The following is an 11308-nucleotide window of genomic DNA, read 5'->3' on the forward strand; positions in this document are numbered from 1 at the left end:
GTTTCAACTATTTTTATTGGTTGCGATGATTAACCTATTTTTCTCACTTTAATTCTTTGTTCTTTTTAATCGAATTAATCGATTACGAGGGATAACGATACAAATTAATTATAAAAATCCCTAAAAAATACCTTCATTCGTTATTAGTGATAATTGAATCTATCAATTAAAATTGGTAACGATACCATTACTAATATTTTAACTATGGTGATCGAACCTATTGATCATTGCGGTTAATAGTACAAATTAAAATCAGGGTTGTACGCCCAATCCTAAAACACTTCCCAAAATCTTTTCAAAACTACGAATTATCACAACTACGATAGGCCACTCAAAAAGCCTCTGAAACCATATCAAATCAAATTATAACTCTAAGGGTGTACAACCCGTCCCCGAACTACGTAGACTCTGATCCTCCATAAGGAGGTACGTAGGCACTTGGTAACAAGGCGAGTCCCTGTCCCCATAAATCTCATGTTGTCCCGATTATGTTCCTTAATCATAAACCTTTAACTTTGATAATTTTTGCCATTTACCCTATAACTTTCTGTCACCTTTCTTTATATTAACCCTATAATGCAAACCATAGGATAGAGTTGACGGTGCCTAACACCTTCCCTCGACCTGAATATAGTATCTTACCCTGATCTCTCAACTGCGCGAGGTTTCCTATTCGCCTTGGTAGAATAGGTGGCGACTCTAATCTTTAATTTTTAGGGCAGGTTGCTACAGCTGGCAACTCTGCTGGGGAGGACTATAATGGTGAATACTATGCTCCTATAGGTTTTGGTAGGGTTTAGGTTTCAGTGATTTTAGGGTTTGGCAAATTTTTGCCATTTTTAGGGTTTGTGTTTGTTTTCTTTTTATTATTGTTTATTTTTTTCATTCTTTATTTTGTTTGTTTATTTTTGCCAAAAATTTTTATCTCTTATATATATTTGTATTTAATTACATAACTGTTATATTATATGCACTGCTGGGTATATATTATATTGTTGTTAAACCTAAGTATGGGAGTTATCCTTGAGATCAGGGGGGACTTGAATCGCCTACGAGTCTCATTGATAACTCCACTTGGAGTGGGTTGAATATTCGGAAATGTCCAAAACGAGGCTTGACTTTGTTGAGGGCAGGACTGGATAGTCAGCTGATCTCTCCGAGAACCTACCCGAAAAATTCGAACCTCATTGGATAAAATGAGTTGTTCTAAAATCCAAAGAGACAAAAAGTCTCGGAGGCTACGAACGACCCCATGAGACCCGTGTCTAGGACATACCAATGGAAAGGGTAGGCTCCCTAAAGCCGCTACGTCGAACCTATGAACCTAGGGCTTTTGTGTTTATGTGATTAAATATGAAATATTATTTGTTATTATTATATTTGTTTTTGTTTTTGTTTCTTTGTGTTTTATTTGTGTGCATGCATGATTCATCATATGCATTTTATCATGACTTATCCACAGAAAAATAGTAAAGTAAAAAAAATAAATATAAAAATATATTCTATTTGGTGAATGTGTAGGAAGGATGAGTACTAAGAAGCCCATTATCCACTTTGCTGTTTCCACCCCAGATATCAAGAAACTGAAAATAATAAAGGAAAAACTACCATCAAGTGCTTTGGATAGGTTTGTGGCCCGTTATGGAGAAATTTTGGATTTGCTAAAGGTAAAAGTCCAAGAGGAAGCTATCACTGCATTGGTCCAATTCTATGATCCTCCGCTTAGATATTTTACTTTTCAAGATTTTCAGTTGGCTCCAACTTTGGAAGAAATGGATGCTATGCTAGGATTCTCGAGGATAAAAAGGGAATTCTATACTGGTGTGGGTAAGGAAGTTGATTTCTCAGATTTGGCAAAAGCTTTGGGAATGTCCGCTACGGAGTTGAAATTTAATTATAAAACTGATGGAGATGTGCACGGGATCAAAAGATCTTACTTAGAAAATCAAGCCTTAATGTATGCTCAAAAGAAACAATGGGACATTTATGGACATTTATTAGCTCTTTTGATTTTTGGTGTTGTCTTATTGCCAAAAAATATTGATTATATTGATCCTGCCGCCATTCATGCTTTCACCTCTTTTAGGATTTTTGATAAGGATCCAACTCCCACCATCCTTGCTGACATTTATTATGCCATCCATGCTCGGTGTATGAAGAAGAAAGGGATGCTATTTTGTTGTGTGCATTTACTATATTCTTGGTTGACTTCCCATCTCTACAAGGCTAGTTGTTTTATTAAAGAGTTGACTAGAAATGATTGGTCCCAAAAATTAAGGGCTCTCAAAGCAGATTCTATCCTTTGGTATGCAAAGAAATTAAATTCCAATAAGATTATTTATTAATGTGGAGATTTCAACAATGTGCCTTTGATGGGAACATTAGGATGCATTAATTATAATCCTATTCTAGCATTGCGCCAACTAGGTCATTCTATGGATTGTGAGCCTCCCAAACTACAATTGGAAGAATTACTTTTGCATGACAACGGAAAAGGGGAACCAAGAACCTTAAAGAAAATAATTCAAGCCTAGAGGCATGTGCAAGCAAAGAGTTTTGGGCCAAAGAATATCATTGCTAGAGAACCTTATACTAGTTGGGTTCAAGAAAGAGTTGGAAAGATTTTGCTTCCTTTTATTGTGGATCCCGCATACAAGCCTGATTCTCCTAATCCTGTTCCTCTATCCATCGAAGAGATAGAAGGAATCAGGGCTGCCCTAGAGGCGTCCCGAAAGGAAAAAGAAAAATTAGAGCTTGATTTACATCAACTTACCAACGAAAGGAGCCAACTACGCTTTGACCTTAAAGAGAAAAACCAAGAGCTTCAAGCAATGAAGGAAGATAATGATAGGCAAAGAAGTAAAAGGAAACGTACAACCGAAGGAGTCCTAAGTGCTAATTATAATCTAGAAGCATATAATGAGAAGTTGGAACAAGCAAATCTAGAAATTGCAAGGTGGAGAAGACGTTATGAAAAAGCTTCTCATGACAAAGCGGAATCCGAGAAAAATCTAGAAGCTGTAGTCTTTGAATTAACTGATAGAACTAAAGATCAAGAGGTGGAAATAAGGAATCTAAAGTTTGATCTTCAAGAAGCTCGCAATTCTGGACAAGAAGAGCGCGCAAGAAGATTAACTACGGAAGAAGCACTTTTACAGCGCACCGGCGAGTACGATAGAGCACTTCAAGCTATGGCATCACTTAGGCAAGTATTCATAAGGCAAAGAGAGATATACGAGGCAGACTTGGATGAAAGAGATTATTGGAAAAGACTCTACACAATTGTTTCTACGGCGAATGAGCATGTGAGTATGGTTCCTAAGATGCTTGAGGACTATGAAAAATGTCGCGATAATTTTGATAAGCTAGTTTTCTTGTGTAATGATTTAATACAAGATATTCCAAAGAGTTTGGCAAAGGTGGAATCATCTCCTATCATCCTTCCCGAAGTAGTCAAAGAGTTTATGGAGCTTTATAGGGATATGGTGGACAAGTTCCAAGAAGACATCCAAAAGCGTTCTTAATTTTATTTTATTTCCTTGATGTTTTTATTTCAAGTATTTTAATTTCAGTTTCCATTCCTATTTGTAAACCAACAATAAAGTGGTATTTCCTTCAATTAATAAAGTGTGTTTATTTTCGCATTTACTTATTGTTCCTATAATATTCACCAAATAATTGTATAAAAAAAAGAAGAGGCAAGTACATGTAAAAAAAATATATAAAAAAGAATATATGTATATTTACTATAATAATGTGGATAAGACATGAACATAGCATAAGCATAACACTCATATCATGCATATCATATTTAATTTCAAGGCATTAAGAAAAAAAAACTATCTTTATCTCCAGTCACACCATTGGAGAAGACAACCAAGCAACCATACCACCATACCAAACCCGTGCTCAGAAGAAGAAAGCAATGGAACAACTAGAGCAGAATCAAGCCGCCCTTCGCGAAGAAGTGACCCAATTGAAAGGCACTGTGGAGGAAATTAAGGGAGGAATGACTCAGATGCTAAGCTTCATGAAGGACCTTAAGGACCAACAAGAAAAGGCCAAGGAAGTTCAGGGTCAGTGCGAAGAAATACCGAACGATGGCAACCCGCTGTTAGGATTTGTTCGAGGCTTTGACCCTCACAAGTCAAATGCCCACTCCTCTAAGAGAGTTACCAGAACCCATGAAGAAGGAGAAGCTTCCCATGAAGGATTCATTCCCACCACTCAAAAAGAGGGGGCACCTCGCACTGTTCGCATCCCTGCTAATAATCCACCTAAGGATGAGGACTACGTGGATTTGCAATATGGGGAGGCGGATGAAACAAATCAGGGACCCCAACATAAGAAAACCCAATCTGATTCTGAAGAAAGTGCTAGAAATAGTGGACAAATCAAGGCGCTAGAAGAAAGGCTGAAAGTAGTAGAAGGATATGACGTCTTCGATGTGGATACCTATGAAATGAGCTTGGTGCCAGATTTGACTATCCCTCATAAGTTCAAGATACCCAACTTTTAAAAATATAAAGGACTTACGTGCCCAAGAAGTCATTTACGTATGTACGTCAGGAAGATGGTTGCCTATGCCCATGACCAAAAACTGATGATGCATTTTTTCCAAGACAGTCTAAGTGGGGCATCTCTCGATTGGTACATGCAATTGGAAAAGGCGCATATCCAAAGCTGGAACGACCTTGCTAATACGTTCTTAAAGCAATACAAGTACAATCTGGACATGGCACCCAATCAGATGCAATTACAAAATTTGTCTCAGAAGAAGGAAGAATCGTTCAAGGAATACGCCCAAAGATGGCGAGAGATGGCGTCCCGAGTCCAACCTCCGTTATTGGAGAAGGAGCTGGTTGACATGTTTATGAGTACCTTAGAAGGACCATATTATGACAAGATGATCGGAAGTGTATCCTCAGGATTCTCAGATCTAGTGGTCATCGGAGAAAGGATTGAAAACGGAATCAAGAATGGGAAAATACAAGGAGCACCATCTAACTCTTATCACTCAAAGAGGCCCACCTCAACCTTCGCTAAAAAGAAGGAAGGGGAGACCAATGCAGTAGTGCATCAAGAGTCTAGACCTCCTATGGCATATCCACCTCAACAAAATAGGTTCCAAGCGCCGCAAAGGAGATTCGATCCTTTGCCCACTTCTAGAAGCGAAATACTGAAGTATTTGGTAAACGAGTCATTAGTGGAACTCAGGCCTATGCCACCCCCGCTCCCCGGAAATATTCCACCCAAATTTAACCCAAACGAAAGGTGTGAATTTCACGCTAACTCCCCCGGACACACACTAGAGAAATGTTGGGCTTTCAAACACAAGGTTCAAGACTTGATAGAGTCAGGGGCAATCGCTTTTGACAAACCTAACGTGAAAACGAATCTCATGCCTCGTCATGATGGCACAGTCAATGCAATCGAGGTCGTCACTGAGCAAGAGTTAGTTCAACAACGGAGTTCCCCCATAGATGCCCTTAAGAGGCATCTACTTACAAAGGGGTTCATCCAAGAACATAACGAAGCTTTTAAGAGCACCCTGCAAAGACTCGTGGACCAAAGAGTGATCCAGTTAAAAGAGTATCCTGAGGAGGAGTATGTGGCCATGCTAGATAGGAATGAGCCAGTAATAATACCCAGTCAAGGGGAAAGGAAGCCTCTAATTATCCCTTGTTCCCAAGCACCATTGCTGATACCCACACAAAGGCATACCAGGATTATCCCAGTCAAAGCTCCATACCATATGGACAAGATGAAAGTGGTCCCTTGGGAATATAATTCTGGCACTAATACTGTCGTGACAAACATTGTTGGGCCTGGGGGCATGACTCGTAGTGGCCGCATATTCAGTACTGCACGACCAAATGAAAACTTGGCGCAAGCAAGTAATCAAACTACTGTGGTCCCGACTTAAGAAGGCATGTCCAAGGATAAGGAGATCACCAATAAAGATGCTGAAGAGTTTTTGGCATTAATCAAGAAAAGTGATTATAGAGTGGTGGACCAGTTACACCAAACTCCATCCAAAATATCACTCCTCTCGCTACTAGTGCACTCGGATAAACATCGAGACGCCTTGATGAAAATCCTGAATGCCGCGCATGTGACCAAAGACATCACTGTAAACCAATTCGATGGAATGGTGGCTAATCTCACTGCCGGGGCATGCTTAAGTTTCAGTGATCATGAGCTACCCTCACAAGGGAAGGAGCATAACAAAGCCTTGCATATCTCCATACAATGTGGGAAAGCTCACTTGTCTAGAGTTCTAATCGACACAGGTTCATCATTAAACGTGATGCCAAAAGCCACGCTCGATAAGATAGCTTTGGAAGGTCTAGTAGTTAGACCAAGTCGTCTGGTAGTCAAGGCCTTCGATGGATCACAAAGTCCGGTATTTGGAGAAGTAGACCTTCCTGTGGTAGTTGGTCCCCACACCTTCTGCATCAATTTCCAAGTGATGGAAATTGAACCAGCTTATACCTGCTTATTGGGACGTCCCTGGATTCATGCCGCTGGGGCAGTTACCTCCACTATCCATCAGAAAGTAAAATTTGTGGACGGAAACTCTATAGTGACCGTCAATAGGGAGGAGGACATCTTTGTTAGCAACCTGGATTCGTACCGATACATCGAGGCTGGAGAAGGAGCGTTAGAAACCTCATTCCAAGCACTAGAGATCGTGACTGCTGTCACACTACCGGTAGAGAAGATACAAAGGGCGGTAACATCCTGGAGAGACCTGCAAGACCTAAAAATGGAAGGCTGGGGCAAAGTTCCAGAAGTTCAAGAGAAGAAGGATCGTCTGGGGTTAGGATATCAACCAACACGGAAAGCTGCAAAGGAAGAGCAACGATTCCCTCCAATCACGCAAACTTTTGTCACAGGCGGATATGAACATGTATCTGTGATATCTAGCGTGGATTCTAAGGAGGGTACATCCAATTTCATCCGAATGATCAGACCAGGAGAATAGCTCCAAAATTGGACAAGCCTGGAGATACCGGAGATAGTTTCTATTTCAAAGTAATTTGTTTTTGTCGTGTGTTTTATTTCTCTTTCAATCAATCAATAAATAAAAAAACAATGTCGCTTGTAACACCCGTATATTTTAATTTCTAATTTAATTGGAAATTTAATTAATAATTAGAATTGTTGGTGGTTCGTGGAATTTAATTGGAAAAGAATGATTTATAATGTTGGGCCATGAGTGATGTTAAGGAATGAGGGGGGTGTTATATTAGTAAATTCCCTATTCTAACTAAAGGTTATTTTATAAAATAATAAGGAATTGGGAGAAAGGAAAAAGGAACGTGAAAAGCAGAGCAGGGAGATGAGAAATTGGAAAGCTGATACGTGAAGAGGAACAAAGAAGAAGAAGAAGACCAATCAAGAAATCTTTGGTTAAGGTAAGGGGTTATTATTCTAATTATATGGTATTATGATTTTGATGATGATAGGATTGAATTAAGGGATTAGAATCTCTATTTGGGATGTTAGATTTTGTGAAATACCAACACTGACATGTATGATTTGATGAATTGACTGCAATTGATGATGTAGTATTGTTACATGGTGTTATGGTATGTTGTTTGTGCATTAGAATCATGTATTTGGAGTATTTTGATGTTATTGGTGATCAATTTCGTAATGGTATGAGTTGGTATGTGTTTGGGATGCATAAAAGCCTTAAAAATCATGTTTTTCAGCTACTGGGTTCGTGGGAACCGGTTCCCATGTGGGAGGAACCGGGTTCCAGTGTTTTTAAACGTTAAAAATAGCATTTTTGGGTCCAGGAACCGGTTCCCATGTGGGAGGAACCGGGTTCCAGTACAAATTCCAGCAGCACGTTTTGAAAACTATTCTAACTTTAAAAGCTTCTAATTTTTGAACCGTAAGTCCGTTTTAGACGCCGTTTTGGACGTTGTTTCTTAAATTAAATACTCTACGATATAAAGTAAAGAAAACAACAATAACTTGATTTTATTTTGAAAATCTTGATTTATTTCGTTTATGGCGTGCTTTGTACATTGTGTACATGATTTGGTTAATGTGACAATGTGGTGATGTTGTAATAATATAACTGTGATTTGACGTTATATTTGGTTTGAATTATATATGATACAATTGTAGATGGTGCTGAAACCGAATATATCATTCGGTGTTGCTTTTGGTGAGTTATTGCTAGTGACATTGTTCATTTTGATCATGTGGTGATTGTTGTGATCGTATAATGATAATTTGATTTGTTTTGAATGATGCATGGACATGTACATACTTGTTTGTGATGATATTGGTGAGATGAAATGAGACGATGTTAAGCATCGGATCAGTGATGATATAAGTATGTGATATGTGTGCATTCATTCATAAATCATTTGCATTGGATCCCGTTGATGAGTGGATCGTTGGTGGCTTATTCCCATTGTGCGGAGATTAGTAAGCAGTCATCGTGTGCCCATGTGGGGTGTGAGCGATGAGGTTAGTCGTGTGCCCATGTGGGGTGTGAGCGACTTGAAGGGCAGTATCGCAGAGAGAAGTCCTGTGAATGTGATTCACGAATTTTGGTACCACATGCATAAGAGTCTGCATGGTCTTTGTATAAATTGTGACATGTCAGGATGAAATCCGGTGTTATGATTGTGTTGTGTTATTGGTGCATACTATTGACTTGTGCTTGTGATTGGTATGAATTGATTAATCTGAATATGCTAAGTAGGGTGGATAATTGCTTATGAAATTCTATATCTGATGATTTATAATGCTATTTAATTATGATGTAGTCTCACCCTTACTTTGATGATTTCAGATTGAAGTAGCGGCTCTTGGCTCGGTGAGGATTAGCTCATGAGTCAGTTTGCTTAGTATAGCGTCAGTGTCATGCTCTGATATTGTAACACTGGGGGAACGCTAGTTTAGAGTTTATGATGATACTCTAATTTGTTGTTATAGGATTAATTTTGTGAGATATTGCATAGATGATGTTATGCTTATCCATTGATTAATGTTCCGCTGTGTAGAAACATGACTTTGTTAAATTGATGATTTGTCCCTAAGTGAAGCATGACAATTGATTTATGATGATTTGTTTTAAATTAAATTGTGGCACCCTTGTTTTCATGATTACTCTTATTATTATTGTATTTCCGCGGGGGTTTTAGAAGGGTGTTACAATAGTGGTATCAGAGCAGGTCGGTCCGTCCGGCCAATTGTCGAGTCAGCTGAGTTGCACGATAGTTGAATACTGTCGGCATATTATCCCTTGGTATGCGACATGTGAGTGAATCACTGTCGCTACTTGGTTGTTTGTTGCTGAAGTTGGTTCGAAACAAGTGGGTTATGTTTCAGTTGTAAGATGATTTACTCAGTAGGCTGTTGTTGGGAACAGTGCAAGCGTTGTTGGAATTGTTGTTTCCCGAATCGAAGGTGACTTGGAATTAAGACTTGATTGGTAATTAAGTTGGAGCATTTTAAAGGAGGATGATTAGATGTAATTGATGATTATTTGTAGAAGAGGAAAATTAGAAATTTGCAATGTATCAACTCTACTGGTGTACTGCGAAGTTCTCAGTTGAGTAGCCTTGCGTCTCGGAAGAGGTTCAGCTGCAAGTTTGCAAAGAGGATTGTTGTCGTAATGTTTCAGAAATCGCACTTCGGCGATGGGATGTGTTGCTCAAGTTATAAGGATGTTTGGAAGTGAAGAGATATAATAAGGAGTTGTTTGGAATGTGATCGAGTTGAAGAGAATGAGTTTTGGAGTGAGATTTTCGTAAGCAAAACGCAGGAAAATTGCTGAATAGCTGCAGAACTTCGAAAATTCATAACTGGAGTTCTGGACAATCGATTTGAGTTCCGTTTGAAGCGTCTGAAAGCTAACGAGATGATCTTTGTTATAAAAATGGTTTCAGCAGCTGTAACATATTTAATTGTGACAGGATGATGTTGGGAAGGGGTGAAGTTGCGATTACGCTTGTTCTTAGAACTAGACTTGTTTATTGGTACTGCACGGAATGTCAGTGTCAGCGATGAACGGATTGAAGGAATAATTAGAAGGTTTGTTGAGAAGTAATTTTAAGAATTGAATATACCATTTGAAGAGTTTTGGGGATATCGTATAGAGCGTCGCTGCATGATGTCGATGTTGCATTTCGGATAACGATGGAAAATTCATATCTTGAGTTTCGAGCGTCGGATTAACGTGTCATTTGGACCTACGAAGAGGAGAGATTATGTTCTACCTTATAAGAGAGTTATAAATACAGTGAGGGTGACCCTATAAAGGGAGATTCTGGAGTTGGTTAAGGAAGCGTGAAACTTGTTGGATAGGAATGCCTACTACCGCGATTGTTTGAAACGAAGTTGAGTAGAACAATGTGTTGATGAATAAGTTGATGAGATGTTCGGTAATAAAGGTGATTTGAGTGCCGATGGATTTTAGTGAAGAGTGAATTAGTAGTAAAGGTGAAATAAGTTTTAGTACGGTTAAAGTCGTATTTATAATGTCAAAGCAACGACATGTATAGAAGAAGAATTGTAGAGGATTTCTTACACCTATTGGTGTGAGGAAGACTTTGTTGAGATTCCCAGTGGAATGATACTTGGACGCAAAAGATGTCATGGGATTTAGAGTGAATCAAGGAGTATGAATGTTGTCGCGGTCTTTTGCTAAGATGAGGATTTTGATTTGGAACGAGATAAATAGTAATCTACGAGTATATTAGTGACTGTGAAGTTGGAAGTACTTAACAGGTGTGTGATGCTAAGTGACTATGAAGCAGATTATGTAAAATGTTTGGATGTTGTCTCACCGATAAGATCCAACGAGAGGGAAGCGTGCAATTTGTAAAAACTCAAGGTGAATTACTATGATGATGTTAATGAGTTTGAGTGCAAACTTGGAAGGGACACTATTATGTAGTAACGACAGTTTATGCTTAAATATGGTTGTTGACTATCTATTGACAAATTTAGGACTTGATCACCCTAAATCTCTTGTTGGTAGTAGATGGAATCATATAAATGGGATGAACTTGTTTTGTTACCTTAATGGTATAAGTTGTGATGGATATTAAACCGTGAGAATAATCACTCACCATGCTGCGTGGACTTATGAAGAAGTGAATAGGAAAGAGTGCAATATATTGGACGGTGACTTAAGACGGGTAATCAGAATCGCGCAACGAAAGTGTGATGTGGAATAGTGTTATGAGTATTACTCGTGGGCAGTGAGGAATTAATATGTCAGGAGCCTACATAGAGGATATGTATTGATCTATATGTTGGATTTATAATCTAG

The sequence above is a fragment of the Vicia villosa genome, linkage group LG3 (assembly GCF_029867415.1).
Source record: "Vicia villosa cultivar HV-30 ecotype Madison, WI linkage group LG3, Vvil1.0, whole genome shotgun sequence".
Classification (NCBI taxonomy): domain Eukaryota; kingdom Viridiplantae; phylum Streptophyta; class Magnoliopsida; order Fabales; family Fabaceae; genus Vicia; species Vicia villosa.